Raw genomic sequence first — 15,221 nt, 5'->3', positions numbered from 1 at the left:
AGATAGCCATTTTAATCAACGCAGTTGAACGTTTTGGAAATTAGGACTTTAAGGATGACAACCCCTCCCCCAACAGCCCTTAGGGCAAGGGTTATAAGTTAAGCCCTGGGGGACTATAAAGTTTTTATTCAAAGCGTTGTCGAAGAAACTTTAAAAGGCCTCATTCAACTGGAAATTGAAAGGGCTAGTGCCTTTTTTAATAGTTGAAAGTGATTGGATAGCGACTAAAGCCCCTCTCACGCCCACCATTTTCCCAAACACATCGAATAAAAATTTTGAGATATGCATTTTGTTCAACGTAGTTGAAAGTTCTGGAAACTAGGTCTTTTAGGATGATAACCCCCTCAGAGCCCTTAGTGCAAGGGTTGTAAGTTATGCCCTGGGGCATATAAAGTTTTTATTGAAAGCGCTGTCGTAGAAACTTCAAAACAGGCTCATTCAATTGGAAATTGAAAGGGTTAGTGCCTTTATTATTAGTTTAAAGTGATTGAATAGTGACTAACGCCCTTTTCATACCCTCCATTTTCCGAAATACATCCAATAAAAATTTTGAGATATAAATTTTTATCAGCGTAATTAAAAGGTATGGAAAGTAGGTCTCTTAGGATGATGATACTCTTAGAACCTTCAATGCAAGGGTTGTAAGTTATGCCCTGGGGGCTTATAAAGTTTGTATAGAAAGTTGTTGCATAAATCATAGGCAGCGCGACAGCGCTGCCTAAGTAAAGAACGGGGACACTCGAGAAGAAATCAAGAAACGGGGACTAAGTAAAGAGGAGGACACTCCCCCACAGTCCTCAGAGCAAGGGTTTAAAGTTATGCCCTAGGGGCATATAAGAACGATGTTGGCACAATGTATTATTTATTAATTTTTTCCTTTAGAGCAGAGCACTTCGTATCGAAGAAGTTTTCGTAGAAACTTCGAAAAGCGCTGATTCAATTGGAAATTGGAGCGACTTGTGCCCTTTTTAATAGTCGAAAGTGATTGGAAGTTGACTAACACCCCTTCCACGCCCACCATTTCCCGAAACAAATCCATTGAAAATTTTAAGATAGCCAATTTGTTCAGCGTAGTTGATTTCCAGATAGAAATTATGTTTTTAAGGACTGTCCCCCTTAGGGCAAGGGTTGTAAGTTATGCCCTGGGGGCATATAAGGTTTTTATAGAAGGCGTTGTCGTAAAAACTTTAAAAAAGGCTCAATCGATTGGAAATTCACAGGCCAAGTGCCCTTTTTAATAGTCGAAATTGATTAGAGGGAAATTAGCCCGCCTGGCAAACCAACCTTGTCTCTAAATACATCTATCAAAGCTGCAAGATAGCCATTTTATTCAACGCAGTCTTAAGATCTGGAAATTAGGTCTTTGAGGATGACAACCCCCCACAGCCCTCAGGGCAAGGGTTGTAAATTAAGCCCAGGGGGCATATAAGGTTTTTATATAACTTTTTGTCGTAGAAACTTTACAAAAGGGCTCATTCGATTGGAAATTGAAATGGCTAGTGCCCTTTTTAATAGTCAAAAGTGATTGGAAAACAACTAACACCCCTTCCACGCCCACCATTTCCCCAAAAACATCCAATAAAGATTTTGAGATAGTGATTTTGTTCCACGCAGTTCAAAGTTCAGGGAATTATACCTTTGAGCAGGACACTCCCCCCACAGTTTTCAGGGCAAGGGTTGTAAGCTATGCCCTGGGGTTATATAAGGTTTTTATTGGAATCTTTGTCGTAGAAACTTGAAAAAGGGCTCATTCGATTGGAATGTCAAAGGGCCCTTTTTAATACTCGAAAGTGATTTGAAGGCAACTAACCCCCCTCTCACGCCAATCTTTTCTCCAAACACATCCAATCAATATTTTAGATAGCCATTTTGTGCAGCGTAGTGGATTTCTAGATAAAAAAAAAAATGTTTTTGAGGAGGACACTCCCTCACAACCCTCTGGGCAAGGGTGTTACGTTATGCCCTTGGGGCATATTGGGTTTTTATAGAAGGTGTTGTCGTAGAAACTTCAAAACAGGCTCATTCGATTGGAAACTCGAAGGGCTAGTGCCCTTTTTAATAGTCAAAAGTGATTTGAAGGCATCTAAACCCCCTCTCACGCCCATCTTTTCTCCAAACACATCCAATCAATATATACAAAAAAATGTTGTTTTTTTCCTCCATATCCAGCACTTTGTATCGAAGCAGTTGTCATAGAAACTTCGAAAAGGGCTCATTTGATTGGAAATTGGAGTGGCTAGTGCCCTTTTTAATGGTCAAAAGTGATTGGAGGGCAACTAGCCCCCCCTCTCATGCCCATCATTTCCCAAAACACATTCCATCAAGTTTTGAGATAGCCATTTTGTTCATCGTAGTTGATTCACAGATAGAAAATATGTTTTTGAGGTGGGCACTCCCCCACAACCCTCACTAAAAGGGTTTTAAGTTATGCCCTGGGGGCATATAAGGTTTATGGTAGAAGGCGTTGTCGTAGAAACTTCAAAACTGGCTCATTCGATTGGAAATTCGACCTTTTTAATAGTCGAAAGTGATTGGAGGGCAACTAGCCCCGCCATGCCCATCATTCTCCCAAACACATCCAATCAAAATTTTGAGTTAGCCATTTTGTTCAGCGTAGCTGATTTCCAGATAGAAAATAGGTTCTTGAGGAGGACACTCCTCTACAACCCTCAGGGGAAGAGTTTTAAGTTATGCCCTGGGGGTATATAAGGTTTTTATAAAAGGCGTTGTCGTAGAAACTTTAAAAAAGGCTCATTCGATTGGAAATTCAAAGGGCTAGTGCCGTCTTTAATAGTCGAAAGTTATTGGAGGGCAACTAGCCCCCCCCCCGCTCCCCGCCCCTCATTTCTCCAAATACATCCAATCAAAATTTTGAGATGGCCATTTTGTTGAGTGTAGTTGATTTCCAGATATAAAATATGCTTTTGAGGAGGATACTCCCCCAGAGCTTTCATGGCAAGGGTTTTAGGCTATGCCCTGGGGGCATATAAGGTTTTTATAGAAGGTGTTGTCATAGAAACTTCAAAGCAGGTTGATTTGATTGAAAATTCAAAGGGCTAGTGCCCTCTTCAATAGTCAGAAGTGATTGGATGGGAACTAGCCTCCCCACGCCCATCATTCCCCCAAATACACCCAATAGAAATTTTTAGATAGCCATTTTGTTCAGCGTAAGTGATTTCCAGAGAGAAAATATATTTTGAGGAGGATACTCCCCCACAACCCTCAGGGCAAGGGTTTTAAGTTATGTCCTTGGGGCATATAAGGTTTTTATAGAACGCTTTGTCGTAGAAACTTCAAAAGAGCTCATTCGATTGGAAATTCAAAGGGCTAGTGCCCTTTTTAATAGTCGAAAGGGATAGGAAGGCAACTAGCCCCCCCGCCCTAGGCCCATCATTCCCCCAAACACATCCAATCACAATTTTTAGATAGCCATTTTATTCAGCGTAGTTGAAAGTTTTGGATATTAGGTCTTTAAGGATGATTAATTTAAAAAACTTTTCCCCCAAAATAAGTTTTTCAAAGAAAATTAAAGAACTCCATTAAACAAAAAATGAGCAAAAATAAAATCAAATAATCTACCAAGCGTGAAACTACCACAAATCAGCATCGATAAATAAATGAAACCCAAAACGAACAGAAATTACAAAAAATAACCGAGTCAAACTCAAAACGAGCAGAAATTAACATAAGTTGGGCGCAAAACCCCTATGCTTTCCCAAGACCAGAACAAAATTTGCACTTTACTGAAAAAATACAAATTTAGTAATCAAAATGTTAATAGTATTTGTTTTATTAAAGTTATAAAAGTAAAAACATTTTAGAAGGCGTTGTCGTAGAACTCATTCGTTTGGAAATTCAAAGGGCTACTACCCTTTCTAATAGTCGAAAGTGATTGGAGGGCAACGAGCCCCTCCACGCCCATCATTTCCCCAAACATATCTAATAAAAATTTTGAGATAGCCATGGCCAATTTTGAGATAGCCATGTTTGGGGGAATGATGGGCGTGGGGGGGGGGCTAGTTGCCTTTCATTAAAAAGTTATGCCCCCAGGGCATAACTTACAACCCTTGCCAAATCAAAATAGCGTAAGTGTATCCAAGCTATCAAAGAAAGTAAACAGATTTTTTTGCGAATGGTATCAAGTTTTCCATTTCAGGTCAACTAGAGGAGGTATGACACTAAGTTAAACAGTACTATCTGTGTCCAGCTTTTTATAAGGGTGTATGTGGTTGAAAATTGCTGAAAATTTTTCTCCAGCATACAAATAGCAGGAAAAACTATAGAGTCTTAAAAAACGAAAATATTTAAAGTGTTATTATCTTTTTCCTTTAAAAAACTATGTCAATATAAAACGAACAGAAATTAATTAAAAGAACTTTTTCGACAAAATAAGTTTTTCAAAGAAAAGTAAAGGACTCCATTAAATAAAAATGAGCAAAAATAAAAACAAATAATCTACCAAGCGTGAAACTACCACAAATCAGCATGATTAAATAAATGAAACCCAAAACGAATAGAAAGTAAAATAAATAACCGAGTGAAACTCAAAACAAGCAGAAATTAACATAAGTTGGGCGCAAAACCCCTATACCTTTCTAAGGCCAGAACAATATTTGCACTTTACTGAAAAAATATAAATGTTTTTACTTTTATAACTTTAATAAATCAAATAATATTTACATTTTGATTACTAAATATCAGTATATGCATATTAAACTGACAATGCACATTCATTTGTATTTTTTCAGTAAAGTGCAAATATTGTTCTGGCCTTGGGAAGGCATAGGGGTTTGGCGCCCAACTTATGTTAATTTCTGCTCGTTTTGAGTTTGACTCGGTTATTTATTGTAATTTCTGTTCGTTTTGTGTTTCATTTATTTATCGATGCTGATTTGTGGTAGTTTCACGCTTTGTAGATTATTTGATTTTGTTTTTGCTCATTTTTTGTTTAATGGGGTTCTTTAATTTTTATTTTAAAAACTTATTTTGTGGAAAAAGTTTTTTTAATTAATTATAACATAAGACGATTATTATATGATATCGATTATTACATATAATTAAGAAAATATGTTGGACAGTCTTGTTTTCAACGGTCTGAAGCAAAAGCCAGGAGTTGACCTTAAAACGACTATGCTCAGTGTCCTTTCGACACGGATGGGTGTTACTGGTATATCTTCTGGTGAATTATCAAGTGTTTTCCGGTTTAGAATGAATGGGCCTCATACCACCAGTGACAAAGCTGCCCCAGTTTTAGTGCAATTTGTTAGTAAAGAAGTTGCTCGAAAAGTGTTCTTACAGAAGTCTAAACTAGCTGGGTCTGGAATCTTTGTGTCGGAATCCCTTACAAAGCGACGTCGCAACCTGCTAAATACCGCAAGAGATGGCTTTGGTGTTAAAATGTATGGACCGACCGGGGCAACATACTAGTGAAGCTACCTGGTGAACCGTCTGCCCGGAAAATAAGATCTCTTGCTGAATGCGTTTGAATTCGTATTTGTGTTGTTTTCTGTCGTTTTTTCTTCTCTGTACAGCTTTGTTGCCTTTTTTCTTTCTATTTATTTTTTGCGATTTTTTAATTCTTAATATTATTCGCATAAACTGTTTTTGTCTCCCGTTTATTTTGTTATTGCTTTTCCTTTTCTTTTGAGGGATCTGTTTTGTTTCGTTTTTGGTTTTAGTCTTTCGATTATTATTTGCAAAAAAAAAATGTCTTGGTCTCTTATTTTTTATTTCTTACTTTTTTTTTTAATTTAGAGAGATATTTTATATGTTTATTTATTTACTTTCGTTGGTTCTTCACTTGATGATTTAATGAGCCGACCTTTTCGTCTAGAAGAGGTTTTATCGGCACCAATAGCAAGAGATGCTGAACCGTATATGAACCAAGTTAGATTTCAACCGTTAAAAAATAGTGCTTATGTCCAAAGATCGAAGTTAGACCCCGGGGAAGCAGATTCGTTGCGTTTATGTGCCTGGAATTGTCACCTCACTACTGGTTATGAGGATGTGTTGCAATTACTTTCTGATTCTCAAGGAAAAATTAGTTTTATTGGTATATCTCAAAGTTTTTTTAGTCAGGAACATTCTTTCTCGCTGTATTCTTTTCCAGATTATAATTTGGAGGCTAAAAACCGGACGTCACTTCACAGAGGGGGAATTGCGTGTTTGATTTCAAAGTCATTGGCATACCAAGTAAGAAATGATATTGATGTTTGGATAGCGGGTAAGTTTGAAAGTTTTAGTGTAGATTTAAATTTGGGTAGTAGTAAATTTTTGATTAGTATTGTGTATAAGCCCCCGAGCGCAAGCTGGGAAGATTTTGATCGTGGATTTGATCAACTTACGCGTGCGGTGTCTCGGACAGGTTTAGATTTTATTTGTATGGGTGATTTTAACTTTGATCTGCTATCGCTGAATGGATTGAATCTTGATTTTTTTAATTTGATGGTTGTTAATGATCTTTTTCCCCTAGCTAATATTCCAACACGGGTTACGAGTCATTCAGCTACTCTCATTGACAATATTTTTGTTAGTTCGAAGTATCTGGACCGTAGTTATGCTGATGTGGTTCTGTACCCTTGTTCTGACCATTTTCCAGTTCTCGGAATGGTACCTTGTGTCCGCATAAAAAGAAATGAAATAAAAAAAGTGAAGACTCGGTCGTTAAAAAAAGAGAACTTACAGAGGTTTGGTGATGAGTTAAGAAGCACTGATCTTGGCGAGATTTTGGAGATAAAAGATGACGCTTCTGGGGCATTTGATTGCATGATGGGGATCATACAGCCAATATATGGCAAGACTTGCCCAGTTAAATTTGTGAAACCGCATAAGGATCAACCCAGGAAGCCTTGGATAACTACAGAAATTCTTGAAGCGTCAGATTTAAGAAATCAAGTGTATGCAGATTATTTAAATAGTAAGTGTGTCAAGAAATTGGAAGAGTTTAAAATAATACGCAATAAAGTGAACTCTAATGAGAAGGAAAGCTAAAAAAGAATATTTTTCTAACTAACTGAGTTTAAATAAGGATAATGTGAGAGGAATTTGAAAGTTTATAAATGGCCTACTAAGAAAGAGGAAAGAAGCTCCACCCAATTCGCTGCTGATTCAAGGAGAAGCAGTGAGTGATGAAACGATTATTACTAATAAATTTGCTGAGTTCTTTTCAAGTATTGGTCAAAATGTGCAGGCGGAGGGGGGAGAGAATTTTAATAATGAGTCCTTGGAGGAAGAATTTTTGGATGAAAGAGGAATTGAAAAGAAAATTGAATTTCAACCGTGTACTGGAGATGAAATTCTGAAGGTTGTGAAAACAATCAAATCCTATTCAGCATGCACAGATATAATTAACTTGAGGACTTTTAAATCAGTGATGTGTTATTTAATACCATGTCTCGCCCACATAATCAATCTTTCCCTGGAAACTGGGGTCTTCCCTTATGCGCTTAAAAGGGCAAAAGTCATTCCTCTCCATAAAGGTGGGTCTAAACTAGATATCGAAAATTATAGACCTATATCAATCCTTCCCCTGTTTTCAAAAATATTTGAAAAAATTGTGCATAAAAGGCTATATGATTACCTTACGAAAACAGGGATGTTAAGTGAAACTCAGTTCGGCTTTAGGAAAGGTCACTTGACGTCGGACGTCGTTCATTCTCTCTGTGATATTGTAAATAGATGCTTTGAACGTGGTGAAATCCCTTTGACTGTTTTTATTGATTTTAGAAAGGCGTTTGGTACAGTGGATTTTAAAATTTTACTCAAATGTCTACAGTCCCTTAGAGTTCGTGGTAATTATCTGAAATGGTTTGATAGTTTTTTAAGTGGAAGATCTATTCAAGTTGTTTTAAATGATGCATTTTCTTCTCCCTATCAAGTGAAGTGTGGTGTACCTCAGGGATCTGTCTTGGGACCACTTCTGTACCTTATGTATGTTGATTCAATGCGTTTTTACTTACCAGAGTCTTTTATCACGACTTTCGCGGATGATACTGCTTTAACTATGTCCAGTCCAATGATTGATGATCTATTGTTGAAAGTAAACAGGGTTTTAAAGTCATTTTATGTATTTACAAGTTTTAGCCTTTTGTCAGTGAATGTTAAAAAAACTAATTTTATGATTTTTAGGAGAGTTGGTAAGCCTCTGAGTGTTGATGGAGAGATATTTTTTAATGGTAGCCTAATTCTTTGTCACAGGTGCATGAGGTGCGTTATTTGGGCTTCCAGCTTGATTGTAATTTGTCTTGGAAGCACCATGTGATCTTGTTGCAGCTAAAGTTGCCAGAGGTCTGGGAATTTTGCGTCGTTTGAAGCATTTTTTACCATTATCGGTTCTTTTATTATTGTATCATAGTATTGTTGCGCCTTATATTTCTTATGGTTGTGTCATTTGGTCTAGCAATTTTTATGCAAATTTCAAATTTCAAAATTTCAAATTTCTTGGGAATTATATAGAAAATGTGAACGATACCGCGTCAGGTTTTAAAAAATTAAGAGTGCTTAACATTGGTCAGATTTGCGATTACCAAGCTGCTATTTTTGCCTATAGATGTTGGAATGATGTATGTCCTCCAGTTTTTACAAATTTTTTCTCGTAAATAGTTCAATCCACAGATATGCGACTAGAGAGGCGGAAAATTTTACGGTTGAGTATCGAGACACCACACGTGCAGGTTTCGGAATTCGGAATTTGGCTCCGGCTATTTGGAATGATATCCCAATTGGCGTTCGGGAAGCTGAACACATTGGGTCCTTTAAAGTAAAAATAAAAAAACATTTATTGGGAGAGGAGAAGTACTTTATTATTATTGTCATTATTATTATTAATGTCTTAGTTTTTTTTTCATAGTTTTTGGTATTAATATTTAATTGAGAGTGTCCAGGTCTTTTTTTTAATGAAATTTTTAAAAGGTTGAGAATTAGAGGATTGCAGCCGTCTTTCATCAGGCTTTTTGAGCCTTCCCCGGGCGGTTGCTTGTATATAGTTTATTTTGTAATTAGTAGTAAATAAAGCAAGTCAAGTCAAGTCAAACATGCACGTAATAATTTCTGTTTGTTTTAAGGTTTGATGTTGTTCCTTACTTTCAGTTGAAAAACTTGTTTTTTTTTATTTAATTACTTACAGATTAGTATTTGTTAATGGAAAACATACGGAACAAGTTTTTAAAAGAAAAATAAAGAGCTTCATTAAACCAAAAAAAAACCAAAACCATAAAACCAAAAATGAGCAGAAAAAAGTTAAATAATCTTCAAAGTAAAAAACTATAGAGTCTAATAGAAAAGAAATATATATCTAAATATTTTTTTCCATGAAAAAGATTATGTCAATAAAAAACGAACAGATATTAATTTTAAAAAAAATTTCCGCAAATAGGTTTGTCAAAAAAAAGTAATGAGGCGAGCCAAACTGAAAACGAGCAAAAATTAATATGAGTAGGGCTGACCACCCCCGCGCCTTCTCAAAATCAGATCATAATTTGCACTTTACTGAAAACAAAATACATTTTAAATGTTTTCAATTTTTTTACTTTAATAAATAGAGAAGTTATAAGACTTAAGGAATAAATATCAGAATATGTATATTAAACCGACAATCCACGGTTATTTATTTTTTAGTAAAGTGCCAATTATGTTCTGGTCTTGAGAAGATATGGGTTGCAGCCCTATTCCTTTTCAAATCTGCTCGTTTTGAGTTTGACTTGGTTATCTATTGTAATTCGTGTTCATTTATGGGTTTCATTTGTTTATTAATGGTGGTTTGTGGTAGTTTTACACTTGGAAGATAAGGAAAACAAACCTGAAGAACTTAACAACGTTTTTGTCCGTAAAACTTAAACAATAAGAATTTGTTGGTTCCCAAAGCCAACTATCCTTTCAAAGGAGAGCTATACCTTCGTAAACTTTATGGTGCCATATGTTTTTAGCTTAAGTTTGATGATTTTTTGCCTAAATTTTTCTTCTTCTTTTTTTTAATTTAGCCCCCGCTACTGCAAAAAATTGTAAAATTTCGCTTGGAAGTCCTCAACAAAAATGGATTTGTGGTTGTTTTTTCTAAGTTTTTAAAATACTTATGGTGTGTAAATTCCTCTTTTTTTCCTTCCTTAGAACTACTCAACAAAACTAAAAATAAAAATACCCCCTCAGGGTATATTTTCAGTGGGGAGGGGTAAACGCCTAGAGCCGAAATATATATCCTCAAGTCCTTAGGCTAAGGGAACCCCAACGCAGAAACAAAAATAGAAAAAGAGACATATTGGCTCACCCAAAACGGGACTGGACAAAGAGACAGAAGCGTTAATGAACTTTTTTCCTGTCCACCGGACAATCGTGGGAGGGGGCTTATTCAATTGAAAATTGGAAGTTATAGTTGACTTTTTAGGGCCTAAAGTAATTAGAGAGCAGCCGGCTTAGCTCAATTGTCCTTTTTTGCTATCCCCACCCCTCTGTTAGCCCCAAGATACTGGATCAAAATTTTGAGATAGTTATTTTGCTCAGAAACGTCCAAAATTCTACAAATAAATTTCTGGGGTTGACATCAGCCCCAAAGACCCAGAACACTTGCCTTTTTTTATGTAGATTACCCATTGCTCAAAGATAGGCCAACATTCCAAGATTTTTGCAAGGGTATACCCTGGAAATGACATAAGTGTCTGAATAAATCAAGGAACGATATGTGCACCCAAGTTTAGAAATTATCAACAATATCTCGAGAATGGCTTGGGAATCAAAATGATACTTTCAGGGAGTTGTGGGGAACTATGTGTGTCTAGGACATCAAAAAAGCATATCATCATGTCTCCGGAGAGTTTTGAAGATGAAGTTAATACGTTCACGCACTGCTGGGGAACGGAAGGAGGAGGGTGGAGCAAAGGAAATCAAATGCTGTGTTGGGGGAGGAGGAAGGGTCTAAACAGTTTCTGTATCTGGTCCACTAAAGAGTCTTACAAAATAAACTCCTTCAGGACGCATAACCTATGCACAGATAGGTAGCAAGGTAAAACGGTTGACACAACGTGTTGCCAGGTTATCAAAATGGCGTATCTGTTACACCTGAGGAACAGCTTGGGGTAGTTAAAATTTTCAGGAAGTAGTCTAAAGGCCAGACAAGTGGATCTGTGACTTAAGGGGAGAAAAGAACTAAGTCAATTCAAAACGATGTGCATTAAGTTTATCTAAATACCACGCCTGCAACATCCCGAGAATGGCTCGGGGGATAGAGTTAAAACTTTCAGGTAGTGGGAGAGAAGGATGAGAGTCGATGAGGCTTTGAATTTTGTGTTGAGGAAAGGGCTAAACATGTTGAGTCTTAGATCCACCCAAAACGTTTTTGAACAATAGGTCCGTATGTGAGTTAGACATTGTTCACGTCTGGAAAAAAAAATTACATCGTACGCACTTAGCACTTTACTTAGGCAGCGTTATTATTTTCTTCAAATCTGATTACGTTCAAATAAAATGTTGAAACTACCATAAAGAGGAGCAGGGCGTAAAGAGCTATGCCTCGTAAAGACCAGAACGTCATTTGTACTTTACTAGAAACAAAATACACTTTAACGTTTTTTTCTTTTATAAAATAATTTTCTTTTATAATGTTCGTTTTCAGCTTATCTTTATTTTTGATGTAATTTTTGTTCGTTTTCTGTTTCAATTACTCATTGATAATGATTTCTTATGTTCGTTTTACTCTTGAATTACTATGGCTCTTTTCCCCCTTGTCTAAAGTTTAATGTAGTTCTTTACTTTTCTTTAAAAAACTTTCTTATGGGGAAAAGTTTTTTTTTTTAATTAAAAGAAGTATAGAGTAGTTCTGGTGGATATAAAAAAAACAGATTCAAATTTTTTATATGTATTATAATATACGTTATAATAACGTATATATAGTTAGTTTGGGGTATAGCTTATTCCCCTGGAAAATTCCCCCTCGGAAAATTCCACCCGAAAATTTTACCCATTGAAAACTCCCCTTGCAGAAACTTTCCTTCAAGGAAAATTCGCCACGGAAAATTGCCTCTCGAGGAAAATTCCCCCTGAAAAATTCCTACCGGAAAATTCTCCTCACATGTAAAATTGAGCTGCCACAAAGAGAGTATGAAAAATAAAACTAGTGAGCAAAATTATCAATTTTTAATAATCTACCTATATTCAAAACATAGACAGAATGTGTGGTGTAGAATATCCTAGTGTGTTTATTTTGAAAATTTTATAAATTTTTTCTTTTTTCGTATTTCTGCGTAACTACATTTCCTTGATCAATTTAGAGCTTACAGCCGTAAGTCCTTAGGCCGAGAAAAAATTAATACAAATACAAAAAAATACAAAAAATACAAATAATACAAAAAAAATTAAAGGATTCGTTCCTCCTCTAATAAAGGGGGGCCGAAAAAGGGGCAGAATTTTTCGATTGGCCTGAAATTTATATGAAACCTTGGACTAAGGGGACCCCAGTGCAGAACGAAAAAATAAACAAAAGCATTGCTTCCTTTCAATATGTAGCCCAAAAAAGGGCTAAACAAATGCCAAAAAACTTTTTTTCCACCCACTTTAAATAGAAAGGGTTATCTTTGAAACTTTTGAGGGGGTTAATTTGATTGGAAATTCTTGTCCCCTTTTTAAAGGTCGAAAGCTAATGGATAGCGAACAACCTCTTCTCTGTTTCTTTTCTGCTATCCGGCCTTCCTCCAGCCCCTCCTCCAACCTCTATGATATCGAATCAAAATGTTGAGATATCTATTTTGTTCAAAAACTTCGAAATATCTAATAAATTTGGCTTTAGGGTTGATGTAACCTCACCAGCTCCAGTGTTAACCTTTATCTAGCTCCAGTGTTAGCCCTCCTCCAACCCCTATGATATCGAATCAAAATGTTGACATATCTATGTTCAAAAACTTCGAAACATCTAATAAGTTTGCCTTTAGGGTTGATGTAACCTCATCAGCACCAGTGTTAACCTTTATGTTACCTTGCAATAAAAAATCAACCCCCTTAAACACAAAAAAAAAGTTTTAAAATAAATGTGAAAATAAATACTATAGGACATGAGGGGTTCGCAGGATTTTTTGGCTCCGAGTCAAAATCAACCGTAATGTGTGCATTAAAGAACGTTTTGGGTCAGTGATAATTTCATTTTAAAACAGTGTTAGTAAATAATAATAAATAAAGCCTTTTTTTTTTTTTTTTTACTTTTATTCCAATATTCACGGCGCCAGGTACTTCAAAGTATCTGATATGCCGCTATTTATTTACCTCGTTCAATGGACTCGAGGTGTGAAATGATTACAATCCCCTTTAATACTTTATTACTTACAAAATATAAAAAAAATCCTGGAGTTACCCCGCGATAATCCTCGGGTCTTAGATTGCTGGCCCCTGTTTTACACACATATTTTGCCTATAATATGGAATATGGGCAGAATATTCAAATATTCCTCATTTTTATAATTGTTATTTGTGGCTGCTCTCTGTGGCTTTCTCTGTGGCTGCTCAATTTTGCGTGGAATCGGGGGGAATTTTTGCAGTGGGGGGAGTTTTCGGAGGGGAATTCTCTGGGAGGAGGGGTATTTTTTGGGAGTAAATTTTCAAGGGAGAATATTCCGAGACAATAAGCCGAGCTCTGAATAATCAACGTACAAAATCGATATTTAGGAGAGTCCCATTTACAATTAAAATTTTTGTCAGGGCCATTCAGAAGTACCAATTTTTTCTTATGTATATTAACTACTAAGGAAGGACCGCAATGATAAAAAAAAGTTTATTTATAAGCAGCATTCAAACTAAAAACGATAAAAAAAAAGGTGCAAGGACAGACAATCAACGAATAATCAACGTACAAAATCGATATTTAGGATAGTCCCGTTTACAATTGAAATTTTTGTCAGGGCCATTCAGAAGTACCAATTTTTTCTTATGTATATTAAATACTAAGGAAGGACCGCAATGATAAAAAAAAGTTTATTTATAAACAGCATTCAAACTAAAAACGATAAAAAAAAGGTGCAAGGACAGACAAATCCATTTTAAAAAGAAAAGAAATGTAAGAGAAGTTTTGAAAGAGCCTACAAAAAGTACCAAATTCTAGTCAAAAAGCTCTTTAACTGCTGAAAAGTGCTAAAAAAAATGCTAAAAAAAATATACTTATGCGTGATATTCGAAGTAAAAATTACAAAATATATGTAAGAGACAGGAAATTTATTTGAAAAAAAAATGCTAATAGAGTTTTGACAGGATTAGCAAAAAAAATCTCTTAAATTTTGGTCAAAAAGTTCTTTTACTGCTAAAAAAGTGCCTTGATGCTAAAATATATTTATTTTAATGCAGTAGTCAAAGTAAGAACATCAAAAATAAATGCAATTTCATATATAAGAAACAACAAAAAATAAGATAAAAGTTTATGGGCCTATGTAGTAAATTGACAATTAATATGAAGTTTTAAGGAATAAATTACATGTATCCTATAGAAAAACACTACTGCAGAAATGAAGTTGTGATATACATTTACAATAATAAATTTTATGCGCTTATGTTGTAAATTGATAATTAATATCAAGTTTTAAGGAAAAATGTTACATGTATCCTCTAAAAAAGCACTAATGCAGAAATTTAGTTGTGATACACATAACAAATAATTTTAAAACAGTTTTGCTTTTATTCAAAATTGTATTTACCGGGTAAGGTTTTAAGTTGATGTCTACAATAAAGGGCAAATGGCCTTCCAATTCTGAGCAAAAAAAAATATTTGATACAAAGAGTGATATCTGAAAGGGTGTGAGTTGGCTCCCGCCCCCCCCCCCCTGTCAGGGAAAGTTTGTAAAACTTAGACTATTTGGACTTAGTTGAGTATTTTCTTTGACATTTAGTTGTGCTACATATAAAAAAATAATTTTAAAACATTTTTATTTTTATTATAATGTACATTCGTTTAATTTACGCGCAAAATCGGTTTAGGAGTCTCTTATAATTTAAATTAAATTTTTGACAGGACCAGTCAAATGTCAATTTTTATCAAAAGTACATTAAAAACTAAAAAAAGGACTGGTACTTATCGGTTAGAAGGAACACAAGCGACAAGAACCGCATATAGAATCTCAAAGATCCTAATGAAAAACAGGTTTCCTCTGTCTAGTGAGGTGTAGCTCACTCCTTGAAAAATATTTCAACTTCAGTTCTTGGGGGTTTAAGGGGCAAAAAAAGGTACCTAGGTTACGTATTTAATAAATACTATGCCT

General features: G+C 35.4%; 1 protein-coding gene across 2 annotated transcripts in view; it reads right to left on the bottom strand.

The window, feature by feature from the left end:
• The window catches only part of LOC148942498 (long-chain-fatty-acid--CoA ligase ACSBG2-like), a 265,986-nt gene that overhangs the window by 250,432 nt on the left and 333 nt on the right, over nucleotides 1-15,221 (bottom strand). The gene's annotated exons all lie outside the window — the stretch shown is intronic.

The sequence above is a fragment of the Artemia sp. Qi Xiang Cuo genome, chromosome 16, assembly GCF_049724085.1.
Source record: "Artemia sp. Qi Xiang Cuo chromosome 16, ASM4972408v1, whole genome shotgun sequence".
Taxonomy (NCBI): domain Eukaryota; kingdom Metazoa; phylum Arthropoda; class Branchiopoda; order Anostraca; family Artemiidae; genus Artemia; species Artemia sp. Qi Xiang Cuo.
Note: the sequence above shows the minus strand (reverse complement) of the source record. Positions and strands in the feature narration are given on the sequence as shown.